The following is a 17,918-nucleotide window of genomic DNA, read 5'->3' as shown; positions in this document are numbered from 1 at the left end:
TATTGCGACAGACTTGCCCTAGAAGTCAGTACGGTGAGTCCAAGAAAAAACCACATGCCCTTGCTCAAACTTTCCTACTTCCAAAAGGCGATGGAGACTTACGAAAGAAAATTCTAGTGGTACATGACTCCACTCAGGACCCTCTTGTCCTACAACTCTTTGAGGAAGTAAACAAGTTGAAGGCCGAACGTCAAGCCGAGATACCTGACTGGAAGCAACCCAGGCCTGGCTCTTTCACAAGAAGGATCATCGACAATCCCCTTCAAGTGAAGACAAAACAAAAGCTTGGTTTACAACTCTATACTGGAAGGGAGGACCTAATTGAACACCTTAACCTCTTTGAGTCCATCATGGCATATTGAATGCACATCGACGAAGAGTGTTGTCTTTTCTTCCCCTCCACCTTCTCTGGCGGAGCTCTAAACTGGTATTGCAGTCTTCCACCTGAGACAGTAGACTCATTTGAGGAACTGAGGAAACTGTTTGTCTCTCAACACATCTTCCAGACCAATCGCTTGCATTCTACAGATGACTTGTACACTATTCGCCAGAGCTGGACGAGTCACTATGAGAGTATGCCGGTCGCTTCAGCCATGAGTATTCTCGCTGCGCTGAGGCAGATGACAAGACCGCCCTCAAGGCCTTCACTGCAGGCCTATGTGATTGTTTCTTCAAGTACATGATCAATGCCAACACTTGGAAGACTTACTCTGAGGTGATGGCACATGCTTACAACCACGCCTTCGCCGAAGCAAGGACATACCAAGGGAACCCCCATATGGTTAACCCTAATCAACAAGTGGGAAGTGGAAGTCAAGTTCTACCAAGTGAGGAGATATTGGCCATTCAGACACCCATTGCATCATCTCCTGCCTTATTTAGCTACTCGCTAAGTCACCAAACATATCTGTCTCTTGGTAAGAGGAAGGATTTTTACTCTTAGCAAGTCCATTACAACAAGAGGGATAAAAGTTCGTATCAAGACAACCAGGGGTGAACGTACCGTCGACTATTATGACTATGGGGCCAAGCCTCACTCTTTCAAAGTGGAGGACTAGGTACTGAAGGAAATGCTATTATAAGAAGGCATACACATTACAAATGTTTTGACTCTCAACCGCTTGAGATCTTTTGTTACACAAGCCATTCGGCAAATATTTAAAGAAGAGGGAATTCAGACAACTTCTTCTGAGTTTTTTGCGTTCCTAGCACTGGAACACTTGGTCTATGCTGACCTACCCTTATACTCAAACTCAGAGCTTCAACATGCGTACTTTGACACAAAGTATGTGATACTAAGTGTTACAACCAGCATGGTTCACATATCAAAAGCATGGATCCTTTCATGCATAGCAAAACATTCATAAGCATCACTCATATAAATCAACATAAACATCATACATTCCAACACATTCATACGTAAACATCATACATTCCAACATATTCATACATAAACATCATACATTCTAACACATCCATACATAAGTCAACTATGCTTCGAAAGGGTTTAACATACTTTGTGTCTTCGACACTTGCTACAATGTGCCTCGACACCTTGCCCTTATTTTCACCAACCAGATGATGAAATGTGAAGAAAGAACTCATCTTCATGCCACAAACCAGGTGATGAAATGTACAACCCATACTCTAATATCATTTGGCAACTTGCCACTCATGCCACCAACCAGGTGAAGAAGGAACTCATCTTTATGCCACCAACCAGGTGATGAAATGTACAGCCCGTACTCTCCTTCATGCCACCAACCAGGTGATGAAATGTACAACCTGTACTCTAATATCATTCGGCAACTTGCCACTCATGCCACCAACCAGGTGAAGAAGGAACTCATCTTCATGCCACCAACCAGGTGATGAAATGTACAACCCATACTATCCTTCATGCCACCAACTAGGTGATGAAATTTACAACCCATACTCTAATATCATTTGGCAACTTGCCATTCACGCCACCAACCAGGTGAAGAAGGAACTCATCTTCATGCCACCAACCAGGTGATGAAATGTACAACCCGTACTCTACTTCATGCCACAAACCAGATGAACTCGTACTCTAATATCATTTGGCAACGTGCCACTCATGCCACCAACCAGGTGAAGAAGGAACTCATCTTCGTGCCACCAACCAGGTGATGAAATGTGATGAAAGGTGATGTAGGAACTCACATTCGTATTACTAGCCAAGTGATGAAAGCAACTCACCATACCAACTAGAAAACGAGTGGTACAACTTGTACATGTGAACTCCTAGCATTCACAAATAATAAAAAATCCTCAAGTTTTACAACTCCACTAGGGGAGCACTTATGCCCAACAAGAGTTATAGTCACCAACAAAGTCTTATTGCAAGCCAACAACAACTTTAGTGCATGGCATACGAAGATCAAGCTATTTAGCTCTCTTGCATTTGTTTCAGACATTTCTCCCTTGTAACAATGTAAACACTACAACTCATAGAAAGCTTCACACACTCTTGATCAAGAGTGTGTGAAGCAAAACCAATTTATGGTGCCAACAAAAGCTTCATCAATGAAGGGCAACTACAACTCGTAGAAAGCTTCACACACTCTTGATGAAGACTATTCGAATCAAATTCAATTTATATGGTTCATCCAAACCTTTGACTACTACAAGATGTGGCTTGCATCACAATCTCTTGCTTAACAGTGTGGAAGCAAAATTTGTATATGTTCTAATTTTCTAATTTTCCCAAAAAAAAAGAAAAAAAGAAAAGGAAATTGGGAAATTCAACAAAACTTCATCAATGGAGGATAACTACAAATTCTCAAAAGCTTCACACTATCTTGATCAAGATGGTGTGAAACAAAGTCAATTCATGGTACCCAACAAAGCTTCACCACAAAAGCTTCACCAACAAGAGCTTCATCAATGGAGGACAACTACAAATTCTCAAAAGCTTCACATTATCTTGATCAAGATAGTGTGAAGCAAAATCAATTCATGGTACCCAACAAAAGCTTCAACTCCAAAGCTTCACCTACAAAGCTTCAACTTCAAAGCTTCACCTACAAAGCTTCAACTCCAAAGCTTCATCTACAAAGCTTCAACACAAAAGCTTCACCAACAAAAGCTTCATCAATGGAGGACAACTACAAATTCTCAAAAGCTACACACTATCTTGATCAAGATAGTGTGAAGCAAAATCAATTCATGGTACCCAACAAAAGCTTCAACTCCAAAGCTTCACCTACAAAGCTTCAACTCCAAAGCTTCAGCTACAAAAACTTCAATACAAAAGCTTAACCCACAAAAGCTTCACCCATAAAAGCTTCACCTACAAAAGCTTGACCCACAAAAGCTTGACCTAGAAAAGCTTAACCCACAAAAGCTTGACCCACAAAAGCTTGACCCACAAAAGCTTCACCCACAAAAGCTTCACCCACAAAAGCTTCACCCACAAAGGCTTCACCTACAAAAGCTTCACCCACAAAAGCTTCACCTACAAAAGTTTCACCCACAAAAGCTTCACCTACAAAGCTTTAACATCCATAAAAGCTTCACCTACAAAGCTTCAACACAAAAGCTTCACCTACAAAAGCTTCACACACTCTTGATCAAGATAGTGTGAAGCAAAATCAATTCATAGTACCCAACAAAGCTTCAACCTCAAAGCTTCACCTACAAAGCTTAATATATATATATATATATTTGGAAATTCAAAAATTCGAAAATTCGAAAATTCGAAAATTCGAAAATTCAAAAATTCAAAAATTCGAAAAGAAAAAAAAATCGAAAAAAAAACAAATATTTGCCTAGGCCTCCTCTTTTTTGGGCCTAACAACTTTCATAACAAATATATATGAAGGAGGAGTTTTGAGCTACCACTTAGAAAGGAAAATGGTGAAGTTTTGTTACTTTAGAAGCTTGGCTACTAGTAAGACACCTCCTTCGTGATACTCAGAAGTCTCACGACCATTCAGTGACTTGGATTTTTCAAGTCTCTAACCGAGAAGTTTTCCTCACTCAGGAAATTAAGGGAACACTACCTCAACCTACATGCTTCACTCACAAAGCTTTAACATACAAGCTTTAACAAAAGAAAAAATTCAAAGAACTTAGTGAAGAAGGGTTTGGTGTATTTAACACAATACGTTGAAATAAACAAACAAGAGGGAGCCTTCACAAAGGTTGCTTAGGAAAAGTCTCAGCAGTCGATAGAGCCCCAGAAAGAGAAGGTACCGGAGGGTGATCATTCGGAGCCTTAGTACTGGACAGAACCCCAGAAGGAGAAGGCATTGGAGGTTGATCATTTAGAGCTTCATTACACAGTACAGCCCTAGAAGACGAGGGTAATAAATGCCTTTGGAACAAACCCACAAACCTCTTATGATCAAGTAAAATCTGACCATCAGATTCCTGCATCTGGTCAAGCTTCCTCTTCATGTTTGTAGCACAGTCATGTGCGAGCCTGTGCAACTGTTTATTCTCATGCTTGAGCCTTCTAATCTCCTATTTGAGACTTATCACTTCAGCCGCCAATAATTCAACTTGGCGAGTTCGAGCAAATAGGCGTTGAGCCATATTAGACACAAAACCTGCACACTGAACACTGAAAGCCAGGGAATGCTTAACAGCCAACTCATTAGACCATTTGGAAAGTAGTCTGTTATCTTTGGGAGTGAGAAGGTTCCTAGCCACCACCGCAGTGGTCATATCATTCTTCATCACAGAGTCTCTAACGGTAAGAGGACCAGTAGGGGATACAAGGATGGGTGCCATATGTAGTCTTGAGGAGACATAGCTGCCTCTTCACCAAAGTTCAAGTCAAAATGACGGTCGAATGGGCCAAACATTTTCAGAAATGAGGTCCAGTAAATCTCTGAAGTACAAAAATAAGGGGAAAATTCCTACAAGCAATAACTCTCTAAATGTACTTCTTACACACAATTGGTGCCCTTATAAAAGAAAGGGCAACATGGCTGTTGGTTCAAAAATCGAAGAGGCATCACTCTCCGAATTTCGAAGAGGCACCACTTTCCACACGCAACATCAGCTCCTCGGGTACCACATATAACTTTGCCAAAGATCTTTGACAAAGTTTAGACACATAAATTTTGAAGGTCCAGCTACCATACTATTATTACCCATAAGGGTAAAGGAGCAACACCATTGCTTAATAACTGGAAAGTCCCTATGTGCGTCAACCTCCGTGCTCCATGGCAAGACAAAATGGCAAAAATGCACAACCTTTACTCACATTCGAGAAAACACTCCCAACAAGATTGCTTGCTCAAAAATCGAAGAGGCACTGCTCTCCGATTCTCGACAGCCAAACTCCCAACATGATTACTTGCTCAAAAATCAAAGAGGCACTTCCCTCTGAATCTCGAGAGCCAGACTCCCAACAGGATTACTTTCTAAAAAATCGAAGAGACATTGCTCTCCGAATCTCATGAGCCAAACTCTCAATAGGATTGCTTTCTCAAAAATCGAAAAGGTAATGTTCTCCGAATCTCGAGAGCCAGATCCCTGATAGGATTACTTGTTTGAAAACCAAAGAGGCACCGCTCTCAGAACTTCAAGAGCCAGATTTCCTTGGATAAAGCTTGTCTGCAATCTTCACACACAACATAAGCTCTCCAGATACCAAAGACCACATTTTCAAAGTTCTCTGACAAAGTTAAAACACGTGAAGCTTGCAGGTCCCACTACATTGTTATGACTAAGAAGGGTAAAGGAATAGCATTACTACTTGTTGTTAGAGAGACTCCTATATATGTCGACCTCTATCCTCCACGGACAGGCAGACCTGCAAAAATGCTCAACCCTTCCTCATATCTGAGAGGGCACTCCCAACGAAGCCTCTCGAAATACTCATCTTTTCCCCCCCCCAATAATACCTACGCAAACTAGCCACACCAGAGCAAGAGTATCTCATATCATCAGGGTCAAAAGCAAGAGTATCCCATATCATGCTTTTCCCCTGTCTTTTCCTTTGCCCTTGTTCTTACCTGTAAGACAAGAAGAAAGAGAACAATCAGTCAACACTTGGAATCAAGCTTCTAGTCAAGAACTGACTGTCTAGAACCCCTTGCCTGATTAGTTACCTGGCATTGCTCTCGAGTACTCATCTTCAACATCTTATGCTTCCAAAGAAGATACCACATCTACCTGAGGAACATATAAGGTAAGTGAGAAGGATACAAGGAAGCATGTGGAGACAAGTGTAACAGACCACGTGGCGATACATCCACTACTTTCTCAACAACAAAAGTATCCCATATCATCAGGGTCGAACGTATTCTAGATTTGATGGACTTTTTTTGACCCTCAAATTCTTGACCAATCCCGAAACTACTGAGCACCGGTCAACGTTATACCATCAAGGACCTAAAAGAGTTTCCCTCCAACCAATAGGCCAATCACAGCGCGACATGTGTCGGCATCAGAAGCCATTCATAGCGCGACACGTGTTAACATTAGAAGCTAATCACAACACGACACGTGTCAATGTTAGAATGAAACTAGAAACTCTCTTCTATAAATAGAGATCATTCTCTCACAATATTTTCTAATGTCATTTGTACTAAATCATTCACTAGTACTCACTAAAGGAGAGCTTGAACCTATGTACTTGTGTAAACCCTTCACAATTAACGAGAACTCCTCTACTCCGTGGACGTAGCCAATATGGGTGAACCACGTACATCTTGTGTTTGCTTCCCTATCTATATTCATTTACATACTTATCCACACTAATGACCGGAGCAATCTAGCGAAGGTCACAAACTTAACACTTTCTGTTGTACTAAAGTCCTCACTGATTTTGTGCATCAAAAAAACGTTTATGAGTAAATTTGATTTACGCTTTATGATATTCATGTTTTATCGACTTTACGTTCTTCGTAGTATATATGATTGATGTCTATATACTACGAATATGTTTTATGATATGATGTTTAAGCTATTGAGCTCCGATGATATATATGCATATGTATTTTGGAAAGATTATATTCAATGATTTTTGTGCTTATCTAGTGGTCATTATATGCCTTCGGGTGGGTACTGTAAGAGCCTACGGGCGAATGAAGTGTTCTATATGCTTTCGGGCGAATGAAGAGTTCTATATATTTTTGGGCGATACAGATACCACTATTTAGCACACTATATACGATATATGTTTTATAAAGGTTTGGCATGCTAGGGTTTTTGGAAAACCTACTATTTATTTTGCTATATGAGTTTTCATAAACTTTGGGGGTTAGTACGTTTTTGAATAATTATGTTAGTACTATTTATATACCAACTTGGTCCACTCATGTTTGTTTTGCGCCCCCTCAGGACATAGGAACGAGGCATATGATCTGAGTTACGAGGCATTCCCCTACCAATGATATCGTGTCATTCTCTCTGCTTTCGACATCACTTGTAATAGCACTTTCTATCACACCTTCCGCTTGTAACATGTCATGCATTATCACTATCATTTTATTAACAACTGAATATTATTATATTATTTTGGTAAGGTTTGTATTTGAATATTACATTATGTAGTTTGCCCGAAATTTATATCCATGTTTCACATGTTCTCGGCATATGCATTCATTAAATGGTTTGCATCACCCTCGGGTGTCAGCCAGCACATGGCCATCCTGCTCTCGACATCGGAATTGAGGCGTGTCAAGCCAATTTAGGGTTTTTCTTGTCTTCTCTTGTTTTACGTGTAACTCATCTTATAGAGATTACCTTTTCTACATTCAGATTTCTTGGGAATGCCAGCTTACAGGTCTATCTCCCCTTCTTGACGTGTGATTTTCTTTATTACCTAATCCTTTGGGTTTTCTTTTTTTATTTTGTAGCTTATTTTGTAGGCTTAGCCATAAAATTTGATTTGGCTGGTGCTGGTTGTACCCGTGGTTTCTCATTTTAATATTAGTCTTTGTTCATTAAAAAAAAAAAAAAAAAAAGCTTATTTTGTAGTTAACGTTTTAGGCTTTATTTTAGAAGGGATTGGTCCATGGTCTCCCTCTTACTTGTACTTTCCTTTTCTAGACGGGTAGGTTTATGTCCCTATGTTTTTCTTAAATTTTCTCTTTTCAAGAAGGTGTCCCCCTTTTCTTTTTTTTTGTATTTTCTTTTTCAACAAGAATAAGGTTTATATCCCCATCTTTTCGTGTATTTTTGTTTTCTTGCTTTATGAGAGGTAAGGTTCATGTGTCCCATAACTACGTGCAACTTCTTTTTCCATATTAATAGAATTCTCTCGTACTGCTGAGGTTCTCAAAAAAAAAAAAAAGTTTAATTACGTGTGAGTTGTGACCATAACATTGATGTACCAATTTACCAAGGTTCTAAAAGACATTAGGCGTTAGTCGGGCGGTGAGCTGGGGCCTAGCGCCTAGACAGCTAGGTGGGGGCCTAGATGGACTAGGTGAATTTAAATAAATCTATTTATATCATATAAATAAGTGTCTATATATACTTTAAAAAGTACATAATTGTATAAGGACACATAAAGTACAAAATAAAATGACATTAAATGAGTGACAGTCGCAACTTAGGCGGGTGCCTAGGCGAGTTTAGGAGGGCAAGTCGGTTGCCTAGGTAGGCTAGGTGTCCTTCTAAAGGGGTCTAGGCACCCTCGGCTAGGGATTAATCGGGATGGTGGTCAGCTGCCTAGCACTTAGGCATGACCTAGGTGGCGCTACGCGACGATTTTTAGAACAATGTCATTTACACAATAATTGTAATGAAATAAGTTAATTAACTAATAAAGAAATAATATAATAACTATGACAAGTGGCCCAATGGAAAAGTGCGAATAACAGCTCCTTAAAGAAAAAACAGAAGGTTTTGCGTTCGATACTTTGTAAACTGTGAATCTTCTTGATTGTGACCATGGATTGTAACAACCTAACTTGATTTTTATTTACGAATTTTGGAACGAGGGCATTTTGGAAATTTCACGGGTGAAAGATATTTTGGGCTGTTACTTTAGGGCCTTAAATGGTTAGCTGGGCAGGCCTACCTTTCTTTTTGGTCCCCGACCCTCCCTTTTTCTTTGCCTGCCACGTGGTACCCCCACTTCATCTCTCCCTTTTCTTTCCTTCTCCCCGAGCTCCCTCACTCTCTCGGATCTCTCTCCCTATCGCATACCTCTCTCTTTCTCCCTCTCCTCTGTGAAGCATAGAGAACCCAATGATTTCCTCCGGTGATGGACCGCGGCTCCACTTGGATTTCTTGACCACTTCCCGGCCACGGCTGGGCCTCGAAATGGTATGTTTCACTTCTCCTCACTCATAGCTTCATTTCCTTGGTTTAGTCGCCAAGTATGGTTGAGAATCGGAATCGGAATCGATCAGAGCTCGGGAAGCTCCGGCCTTCTCCCTTATCAAAACCAGGTCAAACTGACCCACACTTGGAAACCTAGTTATTGCTTGGCCTAAATCCTTGGGCCAAGCTACAAGGCCTAACCCAAATGAACCCATCCCAGTTGTTAAGCTCAAACCCAATATAACCCAGGCCTTTGGCCCATTGAACCCTCGACCCAAACCCATTTAGGTGACCCATTGAACCCAGGCCTAGGCTCAACTTTGTAGCCCAGACCCATGGAACCCTTAGCCTAAAACCCTTCGCCCAACCTATGTGGAACCAACCCATAAACTAGAATAAGATCCGACCTGGATCCAGCCCAACCCAGTAGGATTAGGTCCTTGGCCGCCGTGGGTCGATGTGTGGGCTTGCATGTGGGAGCGCCTGAGGGCATGTCTTGGCCGGCGCGTGGAGCACACATGCCTCCACCGTCCACGGCGATGCCGGCAACTTTTCCGGTGACCCAAAATGGCATGTGGCAACGCGTGGGGGTACCCAAGGTCCCCTCTTATGTTTTCTTGACGTCCTGAATTTGTTTATGATGTTCGTTTGCCGAAATTCAATCATTTGAATAGAGTTTTATTAATTGGACCCTTTAAGTGCTTAGGTACATTTATTATGGCGTTTTCGTCTTCGCTAGTTTGCATGGCTCTTCAACAGTGAATTATCTGTGAGTGGACCCATTCTAAATGCATATTTTACTATTATAAATGCATACATGAAAGCATGATTTAATAGTTATATTTTATGAAACGTTTATGAGATATCATGCTTTACTGAGAATATTTTGGAATACCATACTTTATCGATTTTTACGTTCTTTGTAGTATATATGATTGATGACTATATATTATGAAGATGTTCTAATATATGATGTTTAAGCTACTAAGCTCCGTTGAGATGTATGTACTTATGTTAAAAAATATTATGTTCAATGGTTTTTGTGCTTATCTAATGGTCACTGTTCTGCCTACGGGCGATGATACTTATATTAGCTTCGGTCGGGGGGGTTGTAGTGCCTACTACCGAAGATAATTATATTGGCTTTGACCGTGGGTTGTAGTGCCTACGGGCGGAAGATATTTATATGGCTGCGATCGGAAGAGTTCTATATGCCTTCGGGCGGGAGATGATACCACTACTAAGCACACTATATATGATATATGTTTTATGAAGTTTTATGGCATGCTAGGGTTTTCAGAAAACCTATTACTTATTATGCTATATGAGTTTTCATAAACTTTGGGGGTTAGTACGTTGTTGAATAACTATGTTAGTACTACTTATAGATCAACTTGGTCTACTCATGTTTTGTTTTGAGCCCCCTCAGGACTTAGAATCGAGGAGTATAATCCCGGCAACAAGGCACTCCGCATCGGCATCTTCGAGTCCTCTCGTTGTAGGACCCATTCCTTTGTTCATTCAATATTATATTATTTCTTTTTAGTGTTCTAGATTAGTGTATGCTCTGAACACGTTCCTCATTTGAATATTAATTATATTTGAATTTATAAGTCTTATTTATATTCATTGGTTCTCATGCATATTAGTATGGCTTCGTCACATTTGGGTGTCGGCCAGCACAAGCCTACCCTGGTGTTAGGAGAAAATGACACACCCTGACCTAAATTGAGGCGTGTTGGCCATCACATGAGGGTGACGTAACCATGTGCACAATACGGAAGTGATAAGGATATAAAATGTGAGTAAATAAAAACCAAGCTGACTAATTTACACTACACAAATATAAGTGCAAATAACAAAATTTAGGTGTGATTACACATAATCAGAGCGTAGATAGCTTAAGGGAAGTCCAGCAGGACAGGTACTAACTAAACAATACCAGTGATGGTCCTACATTAGTGATAATTTGTTAGAACCGCCATCAATTCCTCATAAGCCACCAATAAGCACTCCTACCTAAAACCTAGAGGGGCACAAAACATAAAGTGTGAGTGGGCAAAAACAAAGCTTTTCAAAACCATTTCAATCATCAAAGGTAGTTACCCCTCGCCGTAAAACCGGTATAATTTCCCAAAAAATAGAATACATACTTATAACAAAACCATACTCAAAATACCAAAATCCACATATATACCATGTCAAATGTCTCAGCATAATGAAATAAGTAAAGCAGGTGAAATAAATCAATGAAAGAAACATGTCAGCCAGATCCACCTATTGTGGCCTGTACGGCTGAACTTATAGCTCATCAAGTATGCCTGCACACGAGTCAGAACCACCTAGAGTGGTTTGTACGACAGGACTGTGTGTAAATAAATACGCTCAAGTGCTACAATCACATGAAGACTGTGCGAATAATCGTGTGTCATCTACGAGTCGGAACCACTTAGGGCTGGTTTGGTATTGCTGTGCTTTGAAAAAAAGCTGCTGTGAGAATAAGCGGCTGTGAAATAAATCAGCAAAGTGTTTGGTAAACTTTTTTGTAAAAGTACTTTTGGAAAAAAAAAGCAATCTGATAGTGGGTCTTTTCATTAAAGGAGCACTGTAGCTCCGTGTGCTTTGAAAAAAGCTAGTTTTCCAAAGCTGCAAATAACAGCTTCAGCTTTTTCCTTTGATTTCAGCTTATTCTCACAGCAGCTTCCAAAATAAGCCTTTTTTTTTAGTTTACCAAACACCTAAAACCCTCACAGCTTTTTTTCATGGGTGCTTTTTTTTTAAGCACCTCACTCCCAAACCACCCCTTAGAGTGATCTGTACAACAAAACTGTGCACCTAACTTGGATCCAAGGTGAGCGTATGGTGCGGGAGGTGAACATCATGTGAAGGACTGTGCCCTGGCCACAGGCGGGAGCACTAACACCGAGGTGCAGGTTTATGAGCTCTAAATGAATCAAATGTAATTATAACCATGCAATTCACATTCACAATCTATAAACTCACCTGGAACTTACCTGAGTGTCCGCAGTGTCAACAATAATATATGCAACTACTAAATGCATATTCTAAATAATAAACATTTGACATGGCATTTCAAAGCATCAAACCATTTAAATAAGTTTTCTGGGAAAAATACCAAGCATATATATATATATATATACTGGAAGGGTCATAACCCCAGAGCCTCGCCTGACTGCGCTCTTCCTCATGAAACGTCTCACCTATATGTGAAACAACCATTTTAACGTTATTTTAAGCACATAATCAAAACTAGGAAATAACTTCTCATACGTACTCAATTAAGGTGTTTGAATATACCATCATGGCCTACTCAACACCATGAACATCCCCATATTTGTAGAAAAATTTTCTAAGTTCCCACGCGCAGACACGTGCTTGTGCCTGGATTCCCTAACGCCGTTAGGGAATATTCCGTTAAATAATGGAATATACCGTTTAATTTACCTGATGCCGTTAGCATATTCCCTCAAAGTTGATGAAATATTCCCTTTCTTTTTCCTTGGTTCGCCGGAGTCTTGCGCCGGTCACTGCTGCACTCACTGGAAACTTGAAAACTGAAAAACTTCAATATCTCTTCCATTTCAACACCAAAATTCATGAAATTTGTACCAAAATGAAGTTCTCAACTAGGAGAACATGATCTTACCACTTTGGAGTCCTAAAACCAACAGAATTTAGATGAAATAATTTCGTGGAAACCGGCCAAGTCTGCAACTGATGAACTCGATTGTCCCGACGTCCAAAACCTTCCAAAATTCCTCTAACAACTTCGTAAAGTCATTTTAAGACTCTCTTGTACCTTGGAACCCTGTGAAACACTCACGATCAAGCTCGAGCAACAGGGCACCTTGTTGGAGTTCATAGGTTCTCAGGTTCCCGAAGTCCTCACGTCAAACTAATGGTATAGTTAGACTCATGAGCTTGCAAGAAACTCGAAGGTAACTACCACTAGCTCGATCTGCAATGGTTTGAAGGGATTTGGGCTGGTTTCCGGCGTATCGAAAGGGAGAGGGTTCGAGAACAAGAGAGAGAGTACGGGAAAGATTGCACGTGTGAGTGTGTGTATGTGTTGATCTGGATTGGGCACCCACCTAATATCCATAAGTTCTAATTGGGCTATTCAAACTTCGTCCTAACAACCCTACAATTTCAATTGTATCCCATAACTTAGGAAATTAGATAATTGGTCCATTCTTTTAGCCCCTTTTCCCATTTTCTTAATCCATTAATACTATCACAACCCAACGATCAAGGGAAAAATAGTCATTCCCACGTTATCGAGGATAATAAATATAAATTCGGGACGGGTCGTCATAGAATATCTGAAGGAATTATTTTGTAAAACATGTTCATTTGAGCAACATCATATAGCATGCAATTAACAATTAAAGGCGGAATCATGCTTGTATGCACTCAAAAACAAAACATTACCATGAAATTCAAAGCCTAGTAGATTGGTGAACCAATAATCAACTCAAAACAAAGTGAGTTGAAATTAATACCTTTGTAGATTCCTCTTTGCATAAGCAAAGGCTAATCACCCAAAGAGATAGGGCCTTCATTCCTTGCTTCTTAGATCCATGGATTTGGATGGAAGAATAGGTTCTCCAAGTTCCCAAAATTGAGAACCTCTAAGTCTCTTCACCAAGGTTAGATTGTAGAAGAAATGAGTGACCTTGGAGTAGTAGGATTGCTAGATGTACCCTCCAAGGTGTTGGCCTCTTTAGAGAGAAAATGGAGAGACAATTCTCACCAACTTTCCCCAAAATAAACCCTTTTAACACTTAATGAATTTTGGCTATAAAATCATTTATATAGTCACTTCTTTAAGTGACCTAAATAACCAAAACCCTAATTCATCTCACTATGGCCGGCCACCTAAAGGGATTTGGGCTTTTGGGCTTTAATGAATCTTTATTCATTAAATTGTCATACAACTTAAGTTAATGGGCTTGACGTTCGAAGCCCATTGGGCCTTAAGGTCCAAAACTATCCCGAAGTCTTTAACGAACTTATTCGTTTGATTAATTAACATATTAATTAATCCTTGCCATAAATAAATGATTAAACCATTTAATCATTCTTACTCATCTCCGTTTAATCTTCAATCTCTACCTTTTATGGTGTGCGATCCATTAGGTTCCTTTTAGCGAGGTAGTGGGCGATTAAAACCATTTTACATCGATTGTGAATTGAAACTATTTTCAATTATCCCTTTAGTGATTACACACGTTTAGGGCTTCCACAAACCATGAGTGACACCTAGCAGCATATCATGGTTACCCAAGCTAATCAGAAGAGGTGGAGAACCTATTCAGTTCGGGATTACAAATGCAATACGGTCTTTCTCTAATCTAATACTCTTGACCACATTGTTTGGTTTGATAGTTTATTTTCTCATGTCTACTATCCAATGTGTGTCTTGTGCTTATATGATTACCTTGAATGTGATTAGGAACGCATTCCCAAATCTCATTCATACTCTGGCCAGAGATTCAAATCTTATCAGAGAGTATTCTCCCTCAAACGGTTTGAAGGTTAGAGATCCCTTGTTGCGCATTCACTTGTCTCCATAGCTAAGTCACTTGACCCCAACGATGCCGTGGACACCCTCCTGATGGGATGACTTTGACATAATCAAAGATCAAGGTCTTAACCACAAGACAACTATGATGCCTCAGGTCAAAGGACTACTTTGCATTATCCCAACCATGAGTTCTCATGTGACATGAAATATGAGAACTCTTCGTTGATCGCGTTCAGTGAACTCATTCTTTATTGAGCACCTACCGTACTTGTCTTGATGTCACACACAGCAATGACTCGAGACTAATCACTCTCCTTGAGAGAAGACATAGTACGTGCTGATCTTAACGGACTGTCAATGCCCTATTGGCAATCCTATGATCAGGAACGTTTAGGATGTGTCTACGAAAGAATGGTCTCATGAATCTAACTTCATTATATTACATTCTCCCAATCACATATTCCTTGGACTTTATCGTTTAAGCATATAACATTTATATGAGACGGCTCAAACAATAATCTTTGCCCTTTATATGTAAAACTAGATTAGTTTAACATGTGAAATGTCCGTAAAGTATCATCACATGATTGGCTTTAGGGCACATTTCCAACAATCTCCCACTTGCACTAGAGCCAATCAGCTTGATCATCAATGATGATACCTCTTCTGTAGTCATTTCATAAATGGCTGAATAGTAGGCCTAGGCAGTGGATATCTATATGTGTTATCCACAGAAGCAACCTTGAGAATAACGACGTCACCATTATACATGATTCTCAATCATGTGGTTCAGTCTCTCATTTGTGTTCGGACCTTGATGAGACCTTGATTCCCAGGCTTGAGCTATTGCCCCATTAGTGTCATACACTTTCTGGTTGGAATCGAATAGAGAGTTCATAAATGAACTTTCCCATCCAAACAACATTGTTGTAAACTTCTATTTGGCAATATATCTTGCATTCATAATGGAACACACTAAAGTCATTACTTTAATGTTTCCATCCAAATATCTCTTTAGTCATAATAAAGAGATATCTGTTTATCTCTTCATTCATAATGAAGAAACATCCAATGATGGATTAGATTCATAATCTAATACATTTACGCTTCCATTACGTCACTTTGATTCTTCCTCGATCTTTGAGGAATTTATCCTTTAGTATTTCTTAAATACTTAAGGACTCACTTGACAGTTGCCATGGTTCTGATCCTGGGCTTGCACTGATATCGTCTTGTACCTGTTCTAGGTACAACTCATATCAATGTTTTTCATACAATATGAAATACATAAATCACCTTTCTGCTTATGCATAAGGATTCAATTTACGCATTATTTCTTTGGGAGTCAAAGGGTACATTCCCTTTGAGAAGGGCAACTTGCTAGTCTCACTAGAATCGTCCTTCTTATTGAAGTTTATCATCATATGAGAAACTTCCTAGCATCCATTGTCTATTATTAGGGATTGATATAATCCAATTATATCATGAAATATATCATTATAGATTTTCATCCCATGTATATAGACTATATCTCCCATATACATTCTATCTTCATATAATGTATTAAAGTCATAACTTTAACGAAGAAGTATTCTTTTCATTTCCAAAATTAATATATCATATATATTTAAATTTTTAGGAACATGATTAACTCCCACTAATCTTTTGTAAAACTAGTAAACAAAAGATTCATTTACATCTTTATGAGAAATCAAACGATTTGATCCTTTTTCTCATAAAATGCAAATAGCTCCCACTAACTTGCTAAGATCCATGATGGATGGATCTCTACAACTTACATGTCTTGTGATTTATATTTTTAGACATATATTATCAAGACTATCTTAATAATGGTTTCGGAAACCCATATTATGTCCAAACATTGAATCACCATTTAGTTGTAGCTAGCAATCTTCGAATTAATTGAAACTAAGACTACGTCAAAAATGGTTCCTTTAAAGTCAACCATTCTATTTGATTGTAGTCACCTTAAGCTACCAATTAGCTTTGAAGGTTTCATTATTTCGAGTCAAATGGTACTTTACCATTTCCTTGAGTATATATCGTATATGCACTCAATGTAGTCATAAGGATTTTTATTCTTATTTCTTTCGAATTAAGATGTACAACTCTATGACATAGTCATAAAGTTCAAAACCATTCAACTGAGACGGTTTATAAATCCTTATCGACTACCTTGGAGCTTAAGGTATAGGAACTAGGTTGTTATATTTGTTGATTACTTTCTTGTCTCTCAAAGAACCCATTCTTTGAGTTCTATCTCTCGTTCATTTGCTTTTAGGCAAATCACATTGTAGAATTACAATGAACTACCCAACAAAACAACATTTGTTAGTTGGTTTATAGAAGCGATATCCAAAAGTTATTTTAAGGATATCCTACAAGATTATTATCAAACAAATATTACTTGTTAGCACACAACCCCAAATCTTTAACATGCTTAAGATTTGTCTTTCTTTCCAACTACATCTTATGGAGTCATGAAAATATTGGAAGATCTTCTCATTGACAATCATATTGTTTTAGAAGTATATATCCTATATATAGGTAATAGATAACATATAACGAACTAAATCTTATTCGAGTTCGTTCTTCTCCAAATGGAGAAATACATTATCTTATGATGCTATTTTCCTTGATATCTTTCAAGAAAACTCATCTAAAGTGTTACCTTTCCTTGGATCAAATCTAAGGAGGTAAATACTTTAGATGTCTTACTCATCAACTTACATTTCTTGAATTCTTTGAAACATTTTGCAAAGTATTCGGACTTGTGTTTATTCAAAATAAACTATAGTCCAACCGAGAGTGATCTTCGGTGAATGTTATCCAACATGAGTAGTATTATGTTTGTGGACAAGTGCCACTAACATCTAAGTGAATTAACCTCAACAACTTTGTGATTCTTTCTTCTTTCCAAAAGAATAAAGATTCGAACATTTCGCCTCTATACAATTTTAACAAGAAGGTATTGGATCCGGATCTAACGATCCAAAGCGTCCATCTATGACCAACTCGTAATTTATGTTTTTAGAGGAATCACAACTTAGTTGGGATTAGTCACTTCCTTGCAACCTTTTGGGTTTTAAGCATCATT

Source organism: Malus sylvestris, chromosome 13 (assembly GCF_916048215.2).
Source record: "Malus sylvestris chromosome 13, drMalSylv7.2, whole genome shotgun sequence".
Lineage (NCBI taxonomy): Eukaryota > Viridiplantae > Streptophyta > Magnoliopsida > Rosales > Rosaceae > Malus > Malus sylvestris.
The sequence above is the reverse complement of the archived record's forward strand: the minus strand, read 5'-3'. Positions refer to the sequence as shown.